The sequence below is a fragment of the Prionailurus bengalensis genome, chromosome B1 (assembly GCF_016509475.1).
Source record: "Prionailurus bengalensis isolate Pbe53 chromosome B1, Fcat_Pben_1.1_paternal_pri, whole genome shotgun sequence".
NCBI lineage: Eukaryota > Metazoa > Chordata > Mammalia > Carnivora > Felidae > Prionailurus > Prionailurus bengalensis.
In genome coordinates this window covers 99,268,961-99,293,276 of record NC_057344.1, presented here as the reverse complement: position 1 = coordinate 99,293,276, position 24,316 = coordinate 99,268,961, and positions in this window count along the sequence as shown.

Here is a 24,316-nt window from a genome sequence, read left to right as displayed (position 1 = left end):
CTATGTAATTATATATATTAGTGGGAAAGCAGATATAATTAACAGTGTATGACTAATGGCTATAGTTTGTAAATGCCCTCCAAATTCCAAGCTATCTTTCTTATAAGAGAGAAAAAAATAAAGGTAGCCATTTATAGAAAATCTTTGCTTATAGGTCTTGCTAGCTTGTTTTCTATATTTTGATTGATGATTTAGAAAAAAATAAACTACCCTCTGGTGTCTAAGATGAAAGAAAAGAGCTGCAATTAGATGTTAAAATTCAATTTAGTTTAAATTATATGCAGGAATTATAACTGAAGAACTTCTGTTAATGACAATGCAGTGAAGTGGTTATAAAAACCCTATCAGTAATAATTGTAAAATCTGTGCCAAGAAAAAAAATTAAGATATTAGAAAATTTTGCAAGTCAGGCTAATAGCAGAGGGGAATTTGTACCAGAATAAAAACTATAACTGGAAGGGTAAAATCAGTAAATAATCATACAAAGATCTAAGTACTAATAATAGCGTTGTGCCCTAAACTGGAAATAACCAAATATCTATCAATAATCATGTTGTAGTCATTTGATACAATAATACTCAAGAATAAAAAAATGAATTATTAATACATATAAGGATAAATGTTAATACCATTAGCCGAGTGAAAAGGGCAAGAGACAAAAGAGTATGTACTATATGATTCCATTTATATGAAATTCTAGACTATCCAAACTAATCTACACTAGAGATTGCAAATGCGTGGTTGCATGTGGTTGGGTTGCAGGGATGGTTAACTACAATGGGGAATGAGAACTTGCATGAATGATGGAAATGGTTTGTGTGTTGATTTTGGTGGTGTTTATGTATGCGTCCATTTGTCTAAAGTCATTGAATTGTAAACATAAAACATATTCTGTAATTTGTTAAGATATTTTCCTTAACAATGCTGATTTTAAATGACAAGTAAAAAAGAATTACAGACTGAATAGACTTCCACTTTGTAAGAGACTGTATTTAGTCTCTTGCCTAAAACAACTAAGAAAATGGGCAAAATATATAAAACAATGACTCAAGTTATTGAACATCAGACAGTAAAAGCCAATGATCCCTGAGAAATGAGAAACAAACAAGGTGAGCCATAAAACGGTTCCACTTACTGTCTTGAACAAGTTTCCAGGGCACAGCATAGTGAGGGGGAACTCGTGCTCTCCCAGAGTGAGGGAGATAAAGGTTGTGTCTGAGGAGGCCAAGATGATTTGAGTTCACAGAGCAGAGTATCCGAGGGGAGAGAACTGAACTAAGAAAACTGGAGATCTTACAGAAGGTTCACAAGTATTCACATGAGTATGAGTAACACATGTGAGGAAATTCACATGACTGACTGTTACCAAGAGTTACAGTGAAGACTGTAATTCAGAAGGCATCAGGGTAGTATATTAAGAAGGGTCTTGCCTAAATGGCAGGAAAAAAATTACCTGAAAAAAAAAATACTGCTCTGATACTAATAAAGCTTAAAAGCAAGAATCAAGAGGATCAAACTGTTTCTAAATAATTAAATTGCATCCAAGTATAATACTAATTAATATTTATGGAAATTTTATACAACAAAGTAAAACAATATCAGATATCCAACAAAAATTATCAGACACACAATAAAAATAAAAATCAATCAAGAAATAGCACAGTTGATAGAATTAGTAGACAAGCACATTAAAATAATTATAACTGTGTTCCACAGGTTTAAGAAGCTAGAGGAAAGACTGAAAGTGTTCAGCAGAAACTTTTAAAAGAGAAAGGATGATATCTGAGATAAAAAATATACTGTTTGAGGGCTTAACATTATGGATATTTAATAGTTATCTTTAAAAAAATATGATCCAGACAGATTCTGCTAATCTTCCTTTGACTATCTTTCCCATTAAGCTAATGGAACTTCCATTCTTTTATCTGCTCAGGCATACAATGTGAAAGTCAGCCTTGACTCCTTTCTTTTGTTCTCACCCAATCCCTACTCCATCAATCTCTTACCTATATTTTCAAAATATATCCAGAATCTCATCATCTCCTTTGTAGTTTGTTGCTGTGCCCTCCTACTGTTTTCCTTGCTTCCGTTCTTCTCTCCCCAAAGGGTATTAACACACAGCAGCCAGAGTGATGCTGTATGACCTAAATCTAATCATATCAACTTTTTGATAAATATTACCACATGGTTTCCAAGCTTACTTCCCACATCCTTTTCACCACCTATAAGTCTATGATTTGGCCCATAACTGAGTCTTTGGTATCATAACTTACTATTCTTCTGTTACTCATTACACACCAATACACTGGTTTCCTAAATGTTAATTAAAAGACACATGTACTTCGCCTTCAGGGCTTTGGCGTTTATTTCCTCTGAATGAATCCTTCTTCCTACAGATATCAAAATGGCTCACTCTCTCACTTCCTTCTGGTTTCGGATTATCAGTGACACTTTACCTTACCATACTAATATAAAATCAGAGCTTCCCCATTCTTTTATTTTCTTAACCTATCTTCGATTTTCCTTATGTAATATCACAACCCGATATGGCATATGCTTATTTATAAGTGTTTATCAACTCTTTCTCTAGCTAGAATGCAAACACAATAACAGAAAAGAACTCTTCTTTATTTTTATCTCCCTAGCACTTATAACAGGATGGGCACATAGTAGGTACTCAAGTGTTAAATAAATGAACAAATAATGAAACTGAAAAGGTGGAGAAGATATAGATCCTACCAACATGGCACAAGATCATGAATACTGTGATAGAAGAACAAGCATAATAATTTCATTCTTTTGAGGGGTTAAAATAGAATCAATTGGAGGAATTAGAGAAAATGCTTACATGGACCATTATATGGTTTCTGAACTGCTTTGTTTTCCTCGATTTCCCTCTCTCACAAGCCAATCTTTGTGCTGCAGCTATCCTAATAATTCTAAAATATATCTGATCATTCAGCTTCAAATCCTTCCATGGCTCCCAGAAGGTGCCCAGCTGTTAGAAGTTACTAGTCATGTGAATGACCCTCATTTATCACCTAGGCTGGAATTTAAGCCTGATGCAAAGTATAGGTGTTCCCTGGATGCATTTCACTTACTTAAACAGGCTGCCTTTGCAAGAACTATTCTGGCTCAGAGATTCTTACCTTTATACTCTCTTTTTGGGAGCTATTTCTGACCCTGTTGGCTTCTGTATAGTATTTAGATGGGCATATTCAGTTCTGCATTCACCTTTCTCCTATATCTCAGTTAATTTCATCAAGATGTGCACGGCAGCTTTGATTTTGCTACTTTCAGCAAAATCTCTCATATTTTTGTTACTTTCATACTTTTAGTGTGGGGGTAGGCATTAATAGACATTAGGAACTATATTTCTGGATTTCTTCTTAAGTGGGGATAGGGTTGATTCCTATTTATTTAAATAAATGTAATTAACTACTATGTTATCTTCAGCCAAGATTCTAGCTAAGTGACAAGCATATCTTGAGTTTTATGTTTTTCTGGGCCATGAACTTTTTCCCTCTGCACATTTTTACCTTATCATTTTGGTTGACCTTCCCTAGAACCTTCAAAATTCAATTTGGTTGTCACTTGTTCTGTGAAATTTGCTGTGTCTCCTTCCTCTACTTCACTTCCCAGACTGCCATTTGCACATTTGCACATAATTCAACTGTCTCGTTGAACAAACTCTGGAGTCATTGTTTACATGTGTTTCACTCAGGAGACCGTAATCTCCTTGTGTACAGTATAGTACTTAGCATATTTTAGGCACTCAACACATGTTTGCTGGATTGAATGTTTTGGAATTAATTAAGTTGTATAGAATCCAATTAGCTGGAGTGATATTTGGACAGAACAGTGTACAATGAACAGAATTTCAGAAATGCAGATGGAGACTAAATGGATGTCAGAAAGTAACATTTGGGTGGGTGGGGTGGGAATGGCAGCATTTGATAATTCAGAAGATACTGACCCTAGGAAATTGAGCTTGAGTGACTGACAAAACAAATATAATGTTAATAGAACTAAAAATGTCAGAAAGAAGAGTTAGCTAGAGAGGTAAATAATGAATTCTGATTTGATTGGTTCTCTTTGAAAAGCAAGCTTAGCAATTAACTTTTGGAACAAAGTCACATTTTAAATTTCATGCTAGTTAAAATAGCATTTGCTTAATTCATTTATCTTAAAAATGCAATGGTTAAGGCAAAGATTAAGAAATAAATGAAAGACTTAAAAACCAGGCAAATAAAATGTGAAAATACATAAACTTCTGTAAAAGTGACATTTGTTTCCATCTGCTCTCTATTGGGAAGCTGTTAAGAACTGCTAAGCCAATGCTCAGAGTATGTGCATATGCATGTGTGTGTACTTATTTAAGGCAGTAACAGAGCAGTATAATGCTTTGCAGTATGCTTTTGCTTTTTAAAAATTTTCCTTTATGCTTATTTAATGCATATGTTTTTATTCTTTGAATCATCAAAACTTTTTTATAGTAGTTAAGATCATGCCAGACTTCAGACAACACAAACATGAGGAAAAGGTCTTAAAGCATGCTATGATAGGTAGGCAAGATGGCAGCTTAGGAGGACGCTGGGCTCACCGCACGTTCTGCTGATCACTTAGATTCCACCTACACCTGCCTAAATAACCCAGAAAACCGCCAAAGGATTAGCAGAACGGAGTCGCCGGAGCCAAACGCAGACGAGAGGCCCACGGAAGAGGGTAGGAAGGGCGGCGAGGCTGTGCGCGCTCCACGGACTGGCGGGAGGGAGCCGGGGCGGAGGGGCGGCTCGCCGGCCAAGCAGAGCCCCCGAGTCTGGCTGGCAAAAGCAGAGGGGCCTGACGGACTGTGTTCCCACAACAAGTGCGACTTAGCGTCTGGGAGGTCATAAGTTAACAGCTCTGCTCGGAAAGCGGGAAGGCTGGAGGACAAAGGGAGGGAGAGCTGCTGAGCCCCCTGACGACAGAGCTCTGTTTGGTGGGGAACAAAGGCGCTCGCCAGCGCCATCTCCCCGCCCATCCCCCAGCCAAAATCCCAAAGGGAACCAGTTCCTGCCAGGGAACTTGCTCGCTCCGCGCAAACACCCAACTCTGCGCTTCTGCGGAGCCAAACCTCCGGCAGCGGATCTGACTCCCTCCCGCTGCCACAGGGCCCCTCCTGAAGTGGATCACCTAAGGAGAAGCGATCTAAGCCTGCCCCTCCTGCCCCCGTGCACCTTGCCTACCCACCCCAGCTAATACGCCAGATCCCCAGCATCACAAGCCTGGCAGGGTGCAAGTAGCCCAGACGGGCCACACCACCCCACAGTGAATCCCGCCCCTAGGAGAGGGGAAGAGAAGGCACACACCAGTCTGACTGTGGCCCCAGCGGTGGGCTGGGGGCAGACATCAGGTCTGACTGCGGCCCCGCCCACCAACTCCAGTTATACACCACAGCACAGGGGAAGTGCCCTGCAGGTCCTCACCACGCCAGGGACTATCCAAAATGACCAAGCGGAAGAATTCCCCTCAGAAGAATCTCCAGGAAATAACAACAGCTAATGAGCTGATCAAAAAGGATTTAAATAATATAACAGAAAGTGAATTTAGAATAATAGTCATAAAATTAATCACTGGGCTTGAAAACAGTATACAGGACAGCAGAGAATCTCTTGCTACAGAGATCAAGGGACTAAGGAACAGTCACGAGGAGCTGAAAAATGCTTTAAACGAAATGCATAACAAAATGGAAACGACCACAGCTCGGCTTGAAGAGGCAGAGGAGAGAATAGGTGAACTAGAAGATAAAGTTATGGAAAAAGAGGAAGCTGAGAAAAAGAGAGATAAAAAAATCCAGGAGTATGAGGGGAAAATTAGAGAACTAAGTGATACACTAAAAAGAAATAATATACGCATAATTGGTATCCCAGAGGAGGAAGAGAGAGGGAAAGGTGCTGAAGGGGTACTTGAAGAAATCATAGCTGAGAACTTCCCTGAACTGGGGAAGGAAAAAGGCATTGAAATCCAAGAGGCACAGAGAACTCCCTTCAGACGTAACTTGAATCGATCTTCTGCACGACATATCATAGTGAAACTGGCAAAATACAAGGATAAAGAGAAAATTCTGAAAGCAGCAAGGGGTAAACGTGCCCTCACATATAAAGGGAGACCTATAAGACTCGTGACTGATCTCTCTTTTGAAACTTGGCAGGCCAGAAAGAATTGGCAAGAGATTTTCAGGGTGCTAGACAGAAAAAATATGCAGCCAAGAATCCTTTATCCAGCAAGTCTGTCATTTAGAATAGAAGGAGAGATAAAGGTCTTCCCAAACAAACAAAAACTGAAGGAATTTGTCACCACTAAACCAGCCCTACAAGAGATCCTAAGGGGGACCCTGTGAGACAAAGTCCCAGAGACATCACTACAAGCATAAAACATACAGACATCACAATGACTCTAAACCCGTATCTTTCTATAATAACACTGAATGTAAATGGATTAAATGTGCCAACCAAAAGACATAGGGTATCAGAATGGATAAAAAAACAAGACCCATCTATTTGCTGTCTACAAGAGACTCATTTTAGACCTGAGGACACCTTTAGATTGAGATTGAGGGGATGGAGAACTATTTATCATGTGACTGGAAGCCAAAAGAAAGCTGGAGTAGCCATACTTATATCAGACAAACTAGACTTTAAATTAAAGGCTGTAACAAGAGATGAAGAAGGACATTATATAATAGTTACAGGGTCTATCCATCAGGAAGAGCTAACAATTATAAATGTCTATGCGCCGAATACCGGAGCCCCCAAATATATAAAACAATTACTCATAAACATAAGCAACCTTATTGATAAGAATGTCGTAATTGCAGGGGACTTTAACACCCCACTTACAGAAATGGATAGATCATCTAGACACACGGTCAATAAAGAAACAAGGGCCCTGAATGAGACATTGGATCAGATGGACTTGACAGATATATTTAGAACTCTGCATCCCAAAGCAACAGAATATACTTTCTTCTCGAGTGCACATGGAACATTCTCCAAGATAGATCATATACTGGGTCACAAAACAGCCCTTCATAAGTTTACAAGAATTGAAATTATACCATGCTTACTTTCAGACCACAATGCTATGAAGCTTGAAATCAACCACAGAAAAAAGTCTGGAAAACCTCCAAAAGCATGGAGGTTAAAGAACACCCTACTAACGAATGAGTGGGCCAACCAGGCAATTAGAGAAGAAATTAAAAAATATATGGAAACAAACGAAAATGAAAATACAACAATCCAAACGCTTTGGGACGCAGCAAAGGCAGTCCTGAGAGGAAAATACATTGCAATCCAGGCCTATCTCAAGAAACAAGAAAAATCCCAAATACAAAATCTAACAGCACACCTAAAGGAACTAGAAGCAGAACAGCAAAGGCAGCCTAAACCCAGCAGAAGAAGAGAAATAATAAAGATCAGAGCAGAAATAAACAATATAGAATCTAAAAAAACTGTAGAGCAGATGAACAAAACCAAGAGTTGTTTTTTTGAAAAAATAAACAAAATTGACAAACCTCTAGCCAGGCTTCTCAAAAAGAAAAGGGAGGGGCGCCTGGGTGGCGCAGTCGGTTAAGCGTCCGACTTCAGCCAGGTCACGATCTCGCGGTCTGTGAGTTCGAGCCCCGCGTCAGGCTCTAGGCTGATGGCTGGGAGCCTGGAGCCTGTTTCCGATTCTGTGTCTCCCTCTCTCTCTGCCCCTCCCCCATTCATGCTCTGTCTCTCTCTGTCCCAAAAATAAATAAACGTTGAAAAAAAAAAATTAAAAAAAAAAAAAAAAGAAAAGGGAGATGACCCAAATAGATAAAATCATGAATGAAAATGGAATTATTACAACCAATCCCTCAGAGATACAAACAATTATCAGGGAATACTATGAAAAATTATATGCCAACAAATTGGACAACCTGGAAGAAATGGACAAATTCCTGAACACCCACACCTTTCCAAAACTCAATCAGGAGGAAATAGAAAGCTTGAACAGACCCATAACCAGCGAAGAAATTGAATCGGTTATCAAAAATCTCCCAACAAATAAGAGTCCAGGACCAGATGGCTTCCCAGGGGAGTTCTACCAGACATTTAAAGCAGAGATAATAACTATCCTTCTCAAGCTATTCCAAGAAATAGAAAGGGAAGGAAAACTTCCAGACTCATTCTATGAAGCCAGTATTACTTTGATTCCTAAACCAGACAGAGACCCAGTAAAAAAAGAGAACTACAGGCCAATATCCCTGATGAATATGGATGCAAAAATTCTCAATAAGATACTAGCAAATCGAATTCAACGGCATATAAAAAGAATTATTCACCATGATCAAGTGGGATTCATTCCTGGGATGCAGGGCTGGTTCAACATTCGCAAATCAATCAACGTGATACATCACATTAACAAAAAAAAGAGAAGAACCATATGATCCTGTCAATCGATGCAGAAAAGGCCTTCGACAAAATCCAGCACCCTTTCTTAATAAAAACCCTTGAGAAAGTCGGGATAGAAGGAACATACTTAAAGATCATAAAAGCCATTTATGAAAAGCCCACAGCTAACATCATCCTCAACGGGGAAAAACTGAGAGCTTTTTCCCTGAGATCAGGAACACGACAAGGATGCCCACTCTCACCGCTGCTGTTTAACATAGTGCTGGAAGTTCTAGCATCAGCAATCAGACAACAAAAGGAAATCAAAGGCATCAAAATTGGCAAAGATGAAGTCAAGCTTTCGCTTTTTGCAGATGACATGATATTATACATGGAAAATCCGATAGACTCCACCAAAAGTCTGCTAGAACTGATACAGGAATTCAGCAAAGTTGCAGGATACAAAATCAATGTACAGAAATCAGTTGCATTCTTATACACTAACAATGAAGCAACAGAAAGACAAATAAAGAAACTGATCCCATTCACAATTGCACCAAGAAGCATAAAATACCTAGGAATAAATCTAACCAAAGATGTAAAGGATCTGTATGCTGAAAACTATAGAAAGCTTATGAAGGAAATTGAAGAAGATTTAAAGAAATGGAAAGACATTCCCTGCTCATGGATTGGAAAAATATTGTCAAAATGTCAATACTACCCAAAGCTATCTACACATTCAATGCAATCCCAATCAAAATTGCACCAGCATTCTTCTCGAAACTAGAACAAGCCATCCTAAAATTCATATGGAACCACAAAAGGCCCCGAATAGCCAAAGGAATTTTGAAGAAGAAGACCAAAGCAGGAGGCATCACTATCCCAGACTTTAGCCTCTACTACAAAGCTGTCATCATCAAGACAGCATGGTATTGGCACAAAAACAGACACATAGACCAATGGAATAGAATAGAAACCCCAGAACTAGACCCACAAACGTATGGCCAACTCATCTTTGACAAAGCAGGAAAGAACATCCAATGGAAAAAAGACAGCCTCTTTAACAAATGGTGCTGGGAGAACTGGACAGCAACATGCAGAAGGTTGAAACTAGACCACTTTCTCACACCATTCACAAAAATAAACTCAAAATGGATAAAGGACCTAAATGTGAGACAGGAAACCATCAAAACCTTAGAGGAGAAAGCAGGAAAAGACCTCTCTGACCTCAGCCGTAGCAATCTCTTACTCGACACATCCCCAAAGGCAAGGGAATTAAAAGCAAAAGTGAATTACTGGGACCTTATGAAGATAAAAAGCTTCTGCACAGCAAAGGAAACAACCAACAAAACTAAAAGGCAACCAACGGAATGGGAAAAGATATTCGCAAATGACATATCGGACAAAGGGCTAGTATCCAAAATCTATAAAGAGCTCACCAAACTCCACACCCGAAAAACAAATAACCCAGTGAAGAAATGGGCAGAAAACATGAATAGACACTTCTCTAAAGAAGACATCCGGATGGCCAACAGGCACATGAAAAGATGTTCAGCGTCACTCCTTATCAGGGAAATACAAATCAAAACCACACTCAGGTATCACCTCACGCCAGTCAGAGTGGCCAAAATGAACAAATCAGGAGACTATAGATGCTGGAGAGGATGTGGAGAAACGGGAACCCTCTTGCACTGTTGGTGGGAATGCAAATTGGTGCAGCCGCTCTGGAAAGCAGTGTGGAGGTTCCTCAGAAAGTTAAAAATAGACCTACCCTATGACCCAGCAATAGCACTGCTAGGAATTTATCCAAGGGATACAGGAGTGCTGATGCATAGGGCCACTTGTACCCCAATGTTCATAGCAGCACTCTCAACAATAGCCAAATTATGGAAAGAGCCTAAATGTCCATCAACTGATGAATGGATAAAGAAATTGTGGTTTATATACACAATGGAATATTACGTGGCAATGAGAAAAAATGAAATATGGCCTTTTATAGCAACGTGGATGGAACTGGTGAGTGTGATGCTAAGTGAAATAAGCCATACAAAGAAAGACAGATACCATATGGTTTCACTCTTCTGTGGATCCTGAGAAACTTAACAGGAACTCATGGTGGAGGGGAAGGAAAAAAAAAAAAAAAGAGGTTAGAATGGGAGAGAGCCAAAACATAAGAGACTGTTAAAAACTGAGAACAAACTGAGGGTTGATGGGGGGTGGGAGGGAGGAGAGGGTGGGTGATGGGTATTGAGGAGGTCACCTTTTGGGATGAGCATTGGGTGTTGTATGGAAACCAATTTATCAATAAATTTCATTAAAAAAAAGCATGCTGTGATATTTGCTAACAGGTAATTTTTCCTTTTCTGCCTTGTCTCTGTACTCAGTAATGCAATGGAACAAACAAGCATTACATGGCTGTAATTGTCTTTCTGTGCAAAGTTACGACTAGGGAGGGGAGGATTTGTGGCTACAAATTTAATGGTAATCTCTATCCACACACACACTGAAATGTGAAAAGCACCTCTGTGTAGAAGTGGAATTGGGCAGGAAAGAAAAGAGGAAAGAAAAGAAAGAAGGAAGCAGAAGAAAACTTCTTGAGAAATGTAGGAAAATCAGGTTTCTGATGATTTGTTCCTATTTACTTTGTAAGCTATCTTCTACTTTTCTTTGTGTGAATCTGAATTTTAATCTTTTGAGGATATTCAGATAACCAGCAGAACAAGCAACTCAGAGTTATCCCATTGGAGAAGCAAGAGCTCCATGTTTATATTCTAAGACCCATCCATCACTGGTTGAGGAATGCCTTCTTACCCTTGAGTAGGATAGCCACTTTTATTAGCCATTTATTAGCCACTCCTTTTAAGACATAAACTTCCAGGGGGAGGAAATATAAAAATCCAACTTAAACTTTGTGAATTCCCCAGTTTTCTGGCTGATAGATGAACTAAGCAAGGAAGTGACATGAAGGAATGTAAGATAATAATAATAAAAAACACTTTCCAATGTTAACATTAAGATTCAATAAGGTATAAGACACAAGATTATTAATATACTTGCATTAAACATATCTTCTGGTGTATAAACCAGGTTCTGAAAATGTGCCTTTACCCTCTCAGATAACTGTTTGGGAAGAGCCCAGAAATAACCCTTTTTAGCTGGCCATTTCATCATTGTATAAAAGAATGGACTATGCTAGAGAAGATGGTCCAGGAGTGGGAAGGGATGTGAAGGAAGGCTGTGGGAAAAGGAGTGGAAGGAGTAGGGTTAGAGAGGAAAGAGGGAGGAGGAGAGGCAAAGCAGGGGAGAAAGAGAAGACAGAGGAACGCAGGGAAGAGACAGGAGGTGTAGGAAGGGTGCTATGCTGAGAGAGAGGAGAAGGAAAGACAAAAGAGCAATGGGAAGAAGTGGAAAAGGCTAGGGCTAGGAGAAGGGTGGCTGACTGGAGTAGGAAGGATCAAGGGAAGGAATAAAAGTTCAGCCTTGCAAACTTCATGGAGAACAGCACTGTAGGAAAACACAACAAACGTAGAAACTCTAAGAACGATCTTGATCTGTCTGAGACAATTCAAGGTCAGTGTGGTAGCACACTACAGAGTGAGAGGATTTAACATGGGGTCAGTAGGGGCCATATCAGGCAGGACTTTAGCCCCTAAACAGTAGAAAGTATATATTAAGTCTTAAGTCTTTAAATGGCAGTTTCTTCAATTCATTTCTTTTTCAAAACACTGGCATTTAACCTTCCCAGGTAATTCTAATATAAATGGGTTTGTGAACCACAGTCTTAAAATGTTTAAAGAAGTAAATAATTTTCAACCTGAAGCTAACAACTTAGGCTCAATATGACTTCAGGATTCAGCTAGCCACACTCCCATTAGACACACACACCACATTTTTTTTTTTCTATATCTCCTTATTTAGCTTGGTATTTAAAATGCTTTTCATTCAGGGGCGCCTGGGTGGCTCAGTCGGTTAAGCATCCGACTTCAGCTCAGGTCACGATCTCACGGTCCGCGAGTTTGAGCCCCGCGTCGGGCTCTGGGGTGATGGCTCAGAGCCTGGAGCCTGCTTCCTATTCTGTGTCTCCCTCTCTCTCTGCCCCTCCCCCATTCATTCTGTGTCTCTCTCTGTCTCAAAAATAAATAAACATTAAAAAAAAAATTTAAAAAAAATAAAATGCTTTTCATTCAACAAATAGAAGTAACAAGCACAGCATAAACAGCATAGAGTTTAAAATCCAACTCTAACATCACTAGCTCTCTGTCCCATGAGTTATCTAAACTTTTATCTCCAATATTACAACCTGAAAAGCTGAAGTGTGAACGTCATAGGATAGGTATGAAGCTAACTGAGGTTACAAAATTTTGAAGATAACACGAGGATATTTTCTTATCACAAGATGAACATATTAGCTACTCTGGTAGTTATGTTAAAATAAGTTAAATGTAATTATCTGGTTATGGTGATTTTAGTGTCAATGGATTTTAGTAAAAGTATTATTAAACATGTTTATTAACTCTTGCCCCAGTTGGAAAAGAATGATCAGTGAAGAAGTAAACATAGAGAGAAACAAAATAAGCAAAATATGCTTGTTTTATAAGCTCAGTTCTATTATTTTAAGATTGCTTGTAAAAAAGAAGTTGTGTGGAATTACTACCTTTCATTAGAAGCTTTACAATTTGCTTTGAGAAATGAAGAGAAAAAGGAGTCCTTTCAGGATTAAAAAAAATTATTTAAAAAATGTAGATATTTGGAATTCAATATAATTCCTCTTGAGTCCTATTTTCTTTTATCTTCTTAGGGACAAAGAGAAGGTACACACTGAGCTATTTAGTTTTACTTTGCTTGATTTATGACATCTTTCGTGGTTTTGTATTTAACATGGAGGACTTCTTGAAACATATTCCCATGAAAATCATTAAGACGGTGCTGTATATATCCAATGAAATGGGAAAGGCTGTTAATTGGTCGATGTTGATAGTTTATTTACATAAATCATGACCCCATTAACTAAATATTCTCTTCCTAAATAGCAGCAATTCTAGACCTGAATTATCTAAATAATTGACTCAATTTTTCATTTTAGCTTGCCATTATACACACAACCTTTGACTTAAAGATGAATATGAGCTTTTGTAAATTTAGCTGACATTACCAAATTACTTATTTTCTTAGTGATTTTTATCTAATTGGAGTCTTAATCTGAAATAACTTATTTTCCTTAACCCCGCAGCAAGTCACTGCTGACTTTATGCTTTAAATTCCAAAATATACACTAGATATCAGTGAGATGTTGGCTGACTTACTAGAACTCAGTTGGAAAATGGAACAAACTTTTTTTTCAAAAATAAAATAAAGTAGAAGAGGATCACGCTTTTTTGAATGGACAGGAGTTAGAGCAGATTTAAAGAGCTCGTTTTCAATGGCATCTGTGACTGTGGCATTTGGTTTATTGCATTAACACCATTTGTTCTTTATTAAAAAGTATAAGAGCAAACAAATAAAGACAATTATGCTTTTTGTTGACTTATTTCCCAGAAAGATAAGCCATTTGATCTTCAAATGAGTCAGCCTGTTTTCAGTTGATTTCTTAAGTTTTTGCCTTAAATGATTTTTTTTTAAACTCCAGTCGATTAGGAGGGGATTGTTCTTTCCTGCTGTTTTATGGTTAGCATTCCCACTGACACAGACAGCAGTAATTAGTCAGAACAACAATACTTATACTATGATGTGAACTTTCCCAGCTGACAAAAAAAGATTTGGAATTTTTACTTATCTGGAGCTGGAGTTTGCATTTCTGATTTTCTTCTCACCAATATTCCCTTGTGGTTAGAGTCCTAGAAAATAACGTCATATTTGATTAATTGCATCATTATTGCGTTTGTGGTATGTGAAACAAATTTTATTTATATTTGCAAATTTAACTGAACGTATCTGGGGCTATTTAAGTTCATCTCTGGTGGTTTGTGGATCACCTGCCAGTAGCAGAAATTCCTGGAATGGTAGAAATAAGCAGATTTCTATCTTATCAGCCCCAATCTGTAAATTATGGGGTCCGGCTGAGAAATTTTTATTCATAAAGGTAATAAGTGATTAATGATTAGTGAAAGGTAGTAGGCAATTCTTTTGTCCTCTTCTGTACACACACATACACATATACATGTATATAAAACTTTTCTTAATATAAGAAATGTGTATATGCGGCTTTTTATGTAATAAAATATATATTATGTATACATACACATATATTTATAACTTGTAGTTGAAGTATTATTTTGCATTCAAATTAATATATATTACATAGGAATTTCAACAATTCTTGCCATTTTCAGTAGTTTTATATTAACCAAAAGATATGAAAGGATTTTTCATACCCACTATCATTGATGTTCAAAACCATTAATTGGGGCACCTGGGTGGCTAAGCGTCCGACTTCAGCTCAGGTCACGATCTCACAGTCTGTGAGTTCGAGCCCCATGTCAGGCACTGTGCTGACAGCTCAAAGCCTGGAGCCTGCTTCAGATCCTGTGTCTCCCTCTCTGCCCCTCCCCTGCTCATGCTCTGACTCTCTCTCTCAATAAATAAATAAATAAATAAATAAATAAATAAATAAATAAATAATAAACATTAAAAAAAAACAACAACCATTAATTGATGGGTTAGTTGGACTCTGTATTAGTTTCCTAGGGCCGCTATAACAAAGTACCAAAAACTTGGTGGATTAAATAACAGAAGTTTGTTATTTGATAGTCTTGAAAGATAAACATCTAAAATCACAGTGCTGTGGTCTGATACTTTAGTTCCCACAAAACTCACCACCCTATGTAATGCTATTATTTCCTTTGGGAAGTAACTAGGATTAGATAAAGTCCTGAGGGTGGTACCTTCATAAATGAGATTAGTGCTTTTGCAAATACCTGAGAGAGCTTGCTTCCTCTGTCTCTGTTCTCCATGTGAGGATACAAGGTGAACGTAGCAGTCTTCAATGCAGAAGAGAGTTCTTACCACAAATCACCATGGTAGTGTTCAGAAATGACCTGATTTCAGATTCCAGCTTTCAGACCTGTACGAAATAAATTTCTGGTGTTGAGAATTTAGTGAAACTACTCCACAGTGTTGCTGCCTCAGCACCCATTTTGTGTGGCCAGTGGCCTGCTGGGGCCTTGGACTGACACTAGCTCCTCCCTGGAGTGCGTGCCTTAGATAATAGCCCAACCCACTGATAAGCTGCTGATTATCTTCTCCAGTGCACCTGGTGATAAACAGTTTCCCCTGTCTCCCAACTCCTTCCCCTTCCCTACATGCCCCTTAGACAAGACCCTCATGGAGCTTACCAAAACCCTGCTTTTCTTCATTTATAGTGACCAATTTAGACTTAACCCAGGAACCCCAAACCACTACACTGGTGGATCCTAATAAAGACATATGCTACACCTGTGCTCTGCCTTGCCCTTTCCTATGGCCTTTTGAGGTAGGCTGTGAACCTCCTCTAGGATCTGTGACTAATAAGTTCTCTCCTTCTGTTTCCTCTATGGTCTTTGTTGAACCAGGACTCATCATTCCACACTCTGGAACTCTACTTAACAAATGTTAATTTAACAAAAGTTACAACAGTAAGCCACTCAGTTTCTGATATTTTGTTATAGCAGCCTGCAGTGCTTAACGACAAGGTGTGGATATAGCCATGCTTTCTCTAAAGGCTCTATGAGAAGATCTTTCCTTGTCTCTTCCAGCTTTTGGTAGTTGACTCAAATCCTGGACACTCCTTAGCTTGTAGATTTATGACACTTATCTCTGCCTCTGCTTTCATGGCTTTCTACTGTGTTTCTATGTCCAAATTTACTCTAACCCAGTGTAACCTCATCGTAACTTGATTATATGTGCAAAGAAACTGTTTCTAAATATGGTCACACTCACAGGTACTGGGGGTTAGGACTTAAATTTGGGGGAGACAAAAAACCCACAATAGTATCTATGTACTTCATATCAAATGAAATAGGGAAAGGATGATATTTGTCAATAGTTTTTCTTTCTTCTAAGATTTGTCTAGTGTTAAAGTAGATGTTTTGTTTTGTTTTTCCAAAGATAAGAAATAGATTTTTAAAAATTTCTATAATAGCTCTCCATTGACATTTTCTATGATAGAATGTTGGAACCTAAGGAAACCCAAACAAAAGTAGCAGACAAGTAATACCATACAGTGATTTATAATTGAGTTGCAAGGATAAATCATTCATACATGGAGTAGTTAACAAAGCAAGTCTAGTGTCATATTTTTACTGATACAAACGAGTGACAGAATATTGTTTTAGGAATAGGTTGGAAATAGGCAAGTCAAGGTGGTGGCACTCCAATGGGGGAATGAAGTGAAATTATAATATTTCTTATTCCTCATTTTTGCATCCTACTCCATTTTGGGGGCATTATGACACATTGTCTTTGTCACAGGTACCAACTCACTAGCAATGGAATTTATTTAATAGGCTTAATTTTCTTTCAGTAACTACTGTTCAGAACTTCCTCAAACACTTTTTCTGCCATAGATTTCAAGGTCCTTATATTCTATTGCTATAACTAACCAGGAAATACTTTGCTTTTTTATTTATCTTCTAGTTTTATCAGTAATATTACTAACTAGCCTATGTCAATCACTCTTTGACTATCCACAATTTTCAATGAGATTGATTGAATTTTCCATAAAGCATTTAGAAATGAAAAAAAAAAAAAAGGCCTATTTACCTAAGGATCAGTACCTCCAAAAAAAGGAAAAAAAAAAAAAAGAAGAAACCACTGATAACCACTCATATTTTGTATGTTCTTACACTTCAAACAGATGTGGTTGATGATAGAGGACATGTTCATCCTTTTTCTTGAGTTGTGGCTTCACTGTCATGGTTAGTGTTCATTACTTAGCTTGTTTACAGAGAAAGAGTTGAAATTGTGTTGGGTTTCTAAGCATCATTTGGACCAATGGACTGTGTGTACTGCAACACTCCATACTCAGTGAGACTCAGCACCTTACCATAATGCCTGGGCTTCTCCAACCCACGCTGCTCTAACTGTTCCAACTCTAACAGGGCTAGCAACTTAAAGTAAAATATTATTATTATTATTTTGTTTTGTTTTGTTTTGTTTTGCTTTGAGAGAGAGAAGAGAGAGGGGAGGGGCAGAGGGAGAGGGAGTGAGAGAATCTCCACACCCAGCATGGAGACCAACATGGGGCTCCTAATGACTGTGAGATCATGACCTGAGCTGAAATCAAAAGTCAAAAGCTTAGCTGACTGAGCCATTCAGGCACCCCAAAGATTAATTTTTGTTGACTTATTTACTTTTGAGACCTTGTTAGAGGAGTAGGAGATATAAAATCATTGAATCAAATGTTTTTGTTTATTTAGAAGAAAAATTTCAAAATTTATAATAATTTTATAGGTTAACTATTTTGGCCAATGTAAACCCTTAATTCTTTATACATGTTGGGGTAGAGCTATTCACAGTATAAACCTTAAACATACTATGATTTTGTGTTTGTTTTTTAGAGATAGATGTATAATATAGTTTGCTATAAGCTGAATTGTGTCCCCTCAAAATATATGATGAAAGTCCTAACCTTTTGTTTGTGTGAATATAACCTTATTTGGAAATAGAGCCTTTTCAATGTAATCAAGTTAATATGAGGTCATCTGAGTGGTCTCTCAACCAACATGACTAGTATCTTTGTAAGAAGAGGGAAATTTGGCCACAGATATATACATACATGGAGAAGAATGCCATGTGAAGACACAGACACAAGGAGAAGGCAGACATGTGACACAGAGGCAGTTTGGAATAATTACATATAAGATGGGAATGCCAACGATTGATAGCAAACCCCAGAAGCTAGAAGAGACCAGGAGGGACTCTGTCCTATGGGTTTCATAAGGAGTGTGATCCTGCCAACACCTTGATTTTGGACTTCTGGCCTCCCAAACTGCAAGATAATAAATTTGTGCTGTTTTAAGCCACCCACTTAGTGGTACATTGTCACAGCAGCCCTAGGAGATGAATACACTGTTCTGAAAAAGGAATTTCCAAAATACAGACTGTTACCTCTGATTTTATTTTTCTTTTCTCCAGAATTAATTGATTCTAAACAGAAATTTAAGAAGGTGGTAATAGAACTGGAAAGTCTTAATATAAAACAGTGTTTTTGAACAGGGGTTGACATTGATAAACTTGGAGTTTTAGACATATGGCTCAAACTGATTGAGACTTTAAAAATGGATTCATTAGGGGCACCTGGGTGGCTCAGTCAGTTAAACATCTGACTTCGGCTCAGGTCATGATCTCATGGTCCGTGGTTTCGAGCCCCCTGTCAGACTCTGTGCTGATCCCTCAGAGCCTGGAGCCTGCTTCAGATTCTGTGTGTGTGTCTCTGTCTCTGCCCCTCCTCCACTCATGCTTTATCTCTCTCTGTCTTTCAAAAATAAATAAATGTTTAAAAAAAATGGATTCGTTAAATAAAACTAGATTCACTGTAAAAAGAATGGAAGGAAGACGGGAGAAAAGAAGGAAAATAAAAACAATGGGAAAAAATGAAGAATAGAAGATGTCCAAAGCAATAAGTAATAATGTACAAAGGAATAATGATGATGAAATTAGAAATGAGAATGACATAAAATGGATTTGAGAAACTTTTGAAAAGAATTGACAAAATGTAACCACAAAATATACATATTTACATTAATCTAGAGAATGGTAAGGCAAAGTTAATGGTAGCACTCGAAATCTGAGTGAGGAAAAGAAAGTAGTTGAGCTGACAATATATTGCAGGAGTTTGTTAAGAGAAATTTATTTGAATGAGATACAAAGGAGAACATAAAGAGTTATATTCTGATATATTTGACTTAAGATATGCTGGGTGCTCAAGTTAGATGTTGAATTCAGAAAGTAATGACACAGACATGGAAAATAGAGGTATGAATGGGGCAGAAGCTGGCAAGACTAGCTGTCTTGGAGTGGTCAACTATTAAGAGTCATTCTGGGGGCACCTGCATGGCTCTGTCTGTTAAGCATTTGACTCTTGATTTTGACTCGGATCATGATCCCAGGGGTTGTAGGATCGAGCCCCACATTGGACCTATTTAAAATTCTCTCTCTCTTTCTCTCTACCCCTTTCTGTCACTCACACTCTCTCTCACTTCCTCTCTCTAAAATAAATAATAACAACAACAACAACAAAAGCAAACAGTCATTCTGGCTCACCCAGTATTTTGCTCTGTCATTCTCAGACTTGGATTCTCATCCTCATTCTTTTAAGGTGGCTTCTAGAACCCCAGTCATAACATCCAAATTCCAGTCAGAAAGGAGAATAAGGAAGGAAGGAAGGAAGGAAGGAAGGAAGGAAGGAAGGAAGGAAGGAAAGGAAAGAAACATGAGGGGCATGACAACTCCATTTTTTTCCCCTCCAGAAGCTTCATCTAACCTTTTTCACATCACCTATGTGCAGAGAAGGAAGGGAAACCTAGATGTTGGAGGGGCAGAGGAGAAGAAGCAGATACTGGGTCAGGAACTAGCAGTCTCTGCTGCTGGGATATCCCTGCTTGTTCAGTTTATTTAATTGTTGAAATATGATCTGATTCGGATTCCTTGCCAGTGGATTAGCTCCAGCACTTTAAGTACTTTTCTTCTCAGATATTTTAGAGAAAGCCTGTAGAATCAAGCCAGTAAATCATGAAGTACAGTATTTTTTTTTGTCTAAACATTTGCTTGTTTATATGCCTTTGTGTATATTTCTACTTTCTGAAGATTGATACAAATCATTTTGTCATCTGTTTTCAGTAGTCTACATTTCTCCTGTATTCTACATGAACATAAACAATTAAAAGTTGACTTCATCCTGAAGCTGTGAATACATGGTTGTTTTACCTTTGAGTATGCTATAATCCATTTATTTTTCCCCTATTCTACTTGTCAACGCAATAAAGGCAAAAATGGTAACTTTCGCACTGTACATCACTTGGATGTTTTGCTCAGAATATCATATGACAATATAATATCCTAAATTATATGTCAATCAAAGTTAATTATTTAACTTCCCATTATGAAGAAAAAGTATTTCTTTTATACATTTTCAAATTAAAAAATATAAAAACAAAAACAAGAACAGCTTGATCGACATTCACCCTGCAAATACATTTTTAATTCTTTCTGAGTGTCAGACGTTATGTTCAGCCATAAAAATAGATTCAGTGGCAAATAAAACAAATTTAGAATCAATACTGCTCAAGTAGTTTGTGACAGGGCAAGTTATTTCATGTTCAAAGTGTACACACATTTTTGTTCATAAAACAAACAAATACTATACAAATGAAGACAAGGGACACAGAGAGTATGGAGGAAAAGGTGCTGGGTTGTGTTTGCACTGGTTAGTGCTCGTCTGGACCACCCATTTAGACTGCAGCTCCATACTGGGTGGCGGTGTCTGTCGGGAGGAACTGACCCTTCTACAGAAAGTGACTAAAAGTAAAAAATAATAATAATAACAGTCAATTTAGTACTTTCTGCAATATTTTCTAATGGAGAGGTCAGCAGTTTACCCTTAAACTCATAATTCTTGTTCTGTTTAAAATAATGTCTTATCTGTTATTCATCATGTTGCTTCCCGGGAGTACCTTTAACTCTCATCTAATTTACTTGATGCAGCATAGATTCAATTGGCATGTTAGCAAAAGTTCAGAAACCATTATAATTGCATTTGGAATTTATTGAGTTGGCACAAAAAGTAAGATGAGACAAGTGCAGATTTACAGCCTTCTGTCTCAAACCCCCATATTCATTTGAAATTTAATTCAAGCAAATTGTCTTAAAAAATACATGTATAAAATTTTTCCTATGTAAGAAGCATAAAGTCCTTAAGAATCCTTTCAAAATTTAAGCAATTGGCTTATCTATATAGACTTATATAAAAAATTTGAAAATACATCATACAAATATAAAAGACTAAGGCAATACTAAGACTTTAACTTATTTTCAGTTATTAAAAAACATTAGCAGTGTATGCTGTGGATGAGATGCTAAAGTTTCTAAATATAGGGGATATTGTTTTAACAGTTTTCCACTTAATGCTATATCTTGTAAGATCATAGATTCAATGTGATTATATATATATATATATATACACACATATATATATAGTAAAATGTTCTGTTCATCAAAATATGTTGATATTCTATTCTAATTTTCATGCATTACAATTGGTTGCTTCCAACAAATTAAATTGTAGGGTTAGAAGTATCCTATAGAAGCAGGAACTTTTTATGAATTATGTGTAACAAAGCCACTTATGGAATTCCTGAAGTACCAAAAGGTTATGATGATACTGAATCATATAGATCATCAGCTGGTAAACAGATGAGATATTATCTGATAGTAAAAAAGAAAAACATGTGAAACAAAACAACAGTGTGGCATTAAGTTATAATTCAAAGAATTCTATCATTGTGACCGCTAAACCAAATTAAACACTTGTTCTATTAATCAACTTATAGTTTTGTTGTAGACATGGCCAATATGAGATATGGGTAAATAACACATAAATAGGTTAGAAGGCTTGGTAAAGAAATATTTTTGCTTTCAGAGAGGTTTAAGGATTTATTCAACCTTAACCATATTTCATCTGTAAGATTTTAAACTTTATATCCTGATCTTTTCTGAAGGAAAATGAAAATTTATAATAATTAGAAAATTGCTCTTTCCAAGAAGCATGTGGTGAAAAAGCTACATATATTCTCCTTTCAAAGACAAAGACCACAAAAAAATAATATTATAAGGTTCACTTAATTGATAGTACATTGGTTGAGTCCAGTTTTTTTTTATTCCAGGAGAGCACTAGTTATATCATCTCAACAGATAAGCATTCTAAGAGACTTGGTGATACCCAGCTCAGTTATGTGACTTCTTTGGTATCTAATTTAGAGGGCTTTTTAACAGGCTTAAGTGAAATGATGTATATAAAACATGTAATAAGAATTAGGAAAAGTTAGCTATTATTAAGATAATCATAAGACACAAGATTGATTTGTTGAAAATTATTTGATTTATAAATATTAATGAAAGTTACCTTATATTTGGGAGCATCTAATCTAATCCTATATATAATAGTAGCCTCTTTACAGTTTTTGTAATTTCTACACTCTTAATTTTGAATTGGTATTACTTTAGTAGAAATTTAGTAAGAAATTAAATACAGTAAAAAAAATTACTTGATGTCAAAGTTCACCTATTTTTAAAACTATCTTCATTAAACTGAGGTGAAATATGAACATGATTATCTTCCTTTTTATTGGTAAGACAAAGAAATGGATATGTTTTATATAGTTTATATATATATATATATATATAAACTATATAAATATATATATATAAACTATATATATATAGTTTATATGTTTATATAGTTTTTGTAATTTACCTACAATTTTCAATCCACTCATAGGTTGAAAGACCATTAAGGAGTATGTGGGTGACAATATAGTTTGAGACACAGTGTTACAACCGTAGTGATTTGTTTTCAAATATCTGTAAAGTAGTAGCTACTATTAAAATCATCATTACTGATGCCAAGATTGATCTGCGGAAAATGGTTTGATTTACAAGTTATAAAAAATGTTAGCTTATATGATGGAGTTTCCAATCAAAGATTGGAACAGTGCTCCTCATGCACTTTTGGTCTGTGAACAATTCGAATACAGCAAAAGATTCCTGGAATTATATATCTAGGAAAAAAGGGCTATGTTTTGATTATTTTGCATAATCCACAGACTAAAGTCTAGATTTAATAATAACATAAAAGAAGTAATTCCAACCCTACAATTGTTTCTGTTCTAATATAAACCCCAATGCTCAAGACATTATTCTGCAAATCATACATACTATTTTATAAGATGCAGAAGATTAAGTCTTACTTGCTTGGTCAAAGTCTGTCTCAGTTCAGGGTCAGTATTGTCTCCTCATATTTGTATGACCTCATACAAAGACAACTATAAATAAATTTCCTGGTCAACATCTAAAATTACAAAATCATATCCAAATAAATAGTCAAGTCATATAATTTATATGAAGATTTTCTGAGTGAGTTTTATCTGTTAAGCATGAGGAGGGCTGTTTATGTGTTCAGTATTTAAAATACAGCAAGAAAAGTATAATTATCAAGGAATTATAAGCAAATATCTCTGGAGAGAGAAAATAAGTTACAGAATGGAAAAGAAAAGGGATGCATCACATCAGTAAAAGAATTCAAAATAAAGTTGCCATAAAACAAAAAGATGCCCCCTTAAATTTGAATTTCATATAAATAAAAACTTTTTTTTTAGTTATGAGAATGTCCATACAATATTGGTGATACTTACACTACTTTTTTTTCCTGAAATACAAAGTTAACTATATTTTTATTCGCTAAATCTGGTATTAATTCTCAAAACAATTTAGAAATAAAAGGAAATGGGAAATAAAATTATTTCATAAATTAATAAATACAGGATGAATGGAATATGTGTAGGCATTTCAAATGCTAAGACTTAAAAATGAAATTCATACTATTATTTAAAAAAACTTTAGGACAAAAGCACACATAAGTGGTGTTTATATTTTTGTATCACAAGGAGAATATCACAGAGATCATTTATATTTATAATAAGTTTCATATATTTTGAATATTTCACATATGTCAACAAATTAAACTATCAGTTTCATAACTATGAGTAACAGGAATAATTAATTGGTAAAGTACAGGTGGGTTTTTTGCTAAGAAATCAGTTTTCACAGAAATGCCATTTGCTTATAAACCACAGGAGACCCTTTTACATTCAAAATATTCTTTTACATATTAACAGGCCTTATTTCTTCATTGATTATAGCATTTGGAAATATTAATTGAATTATTA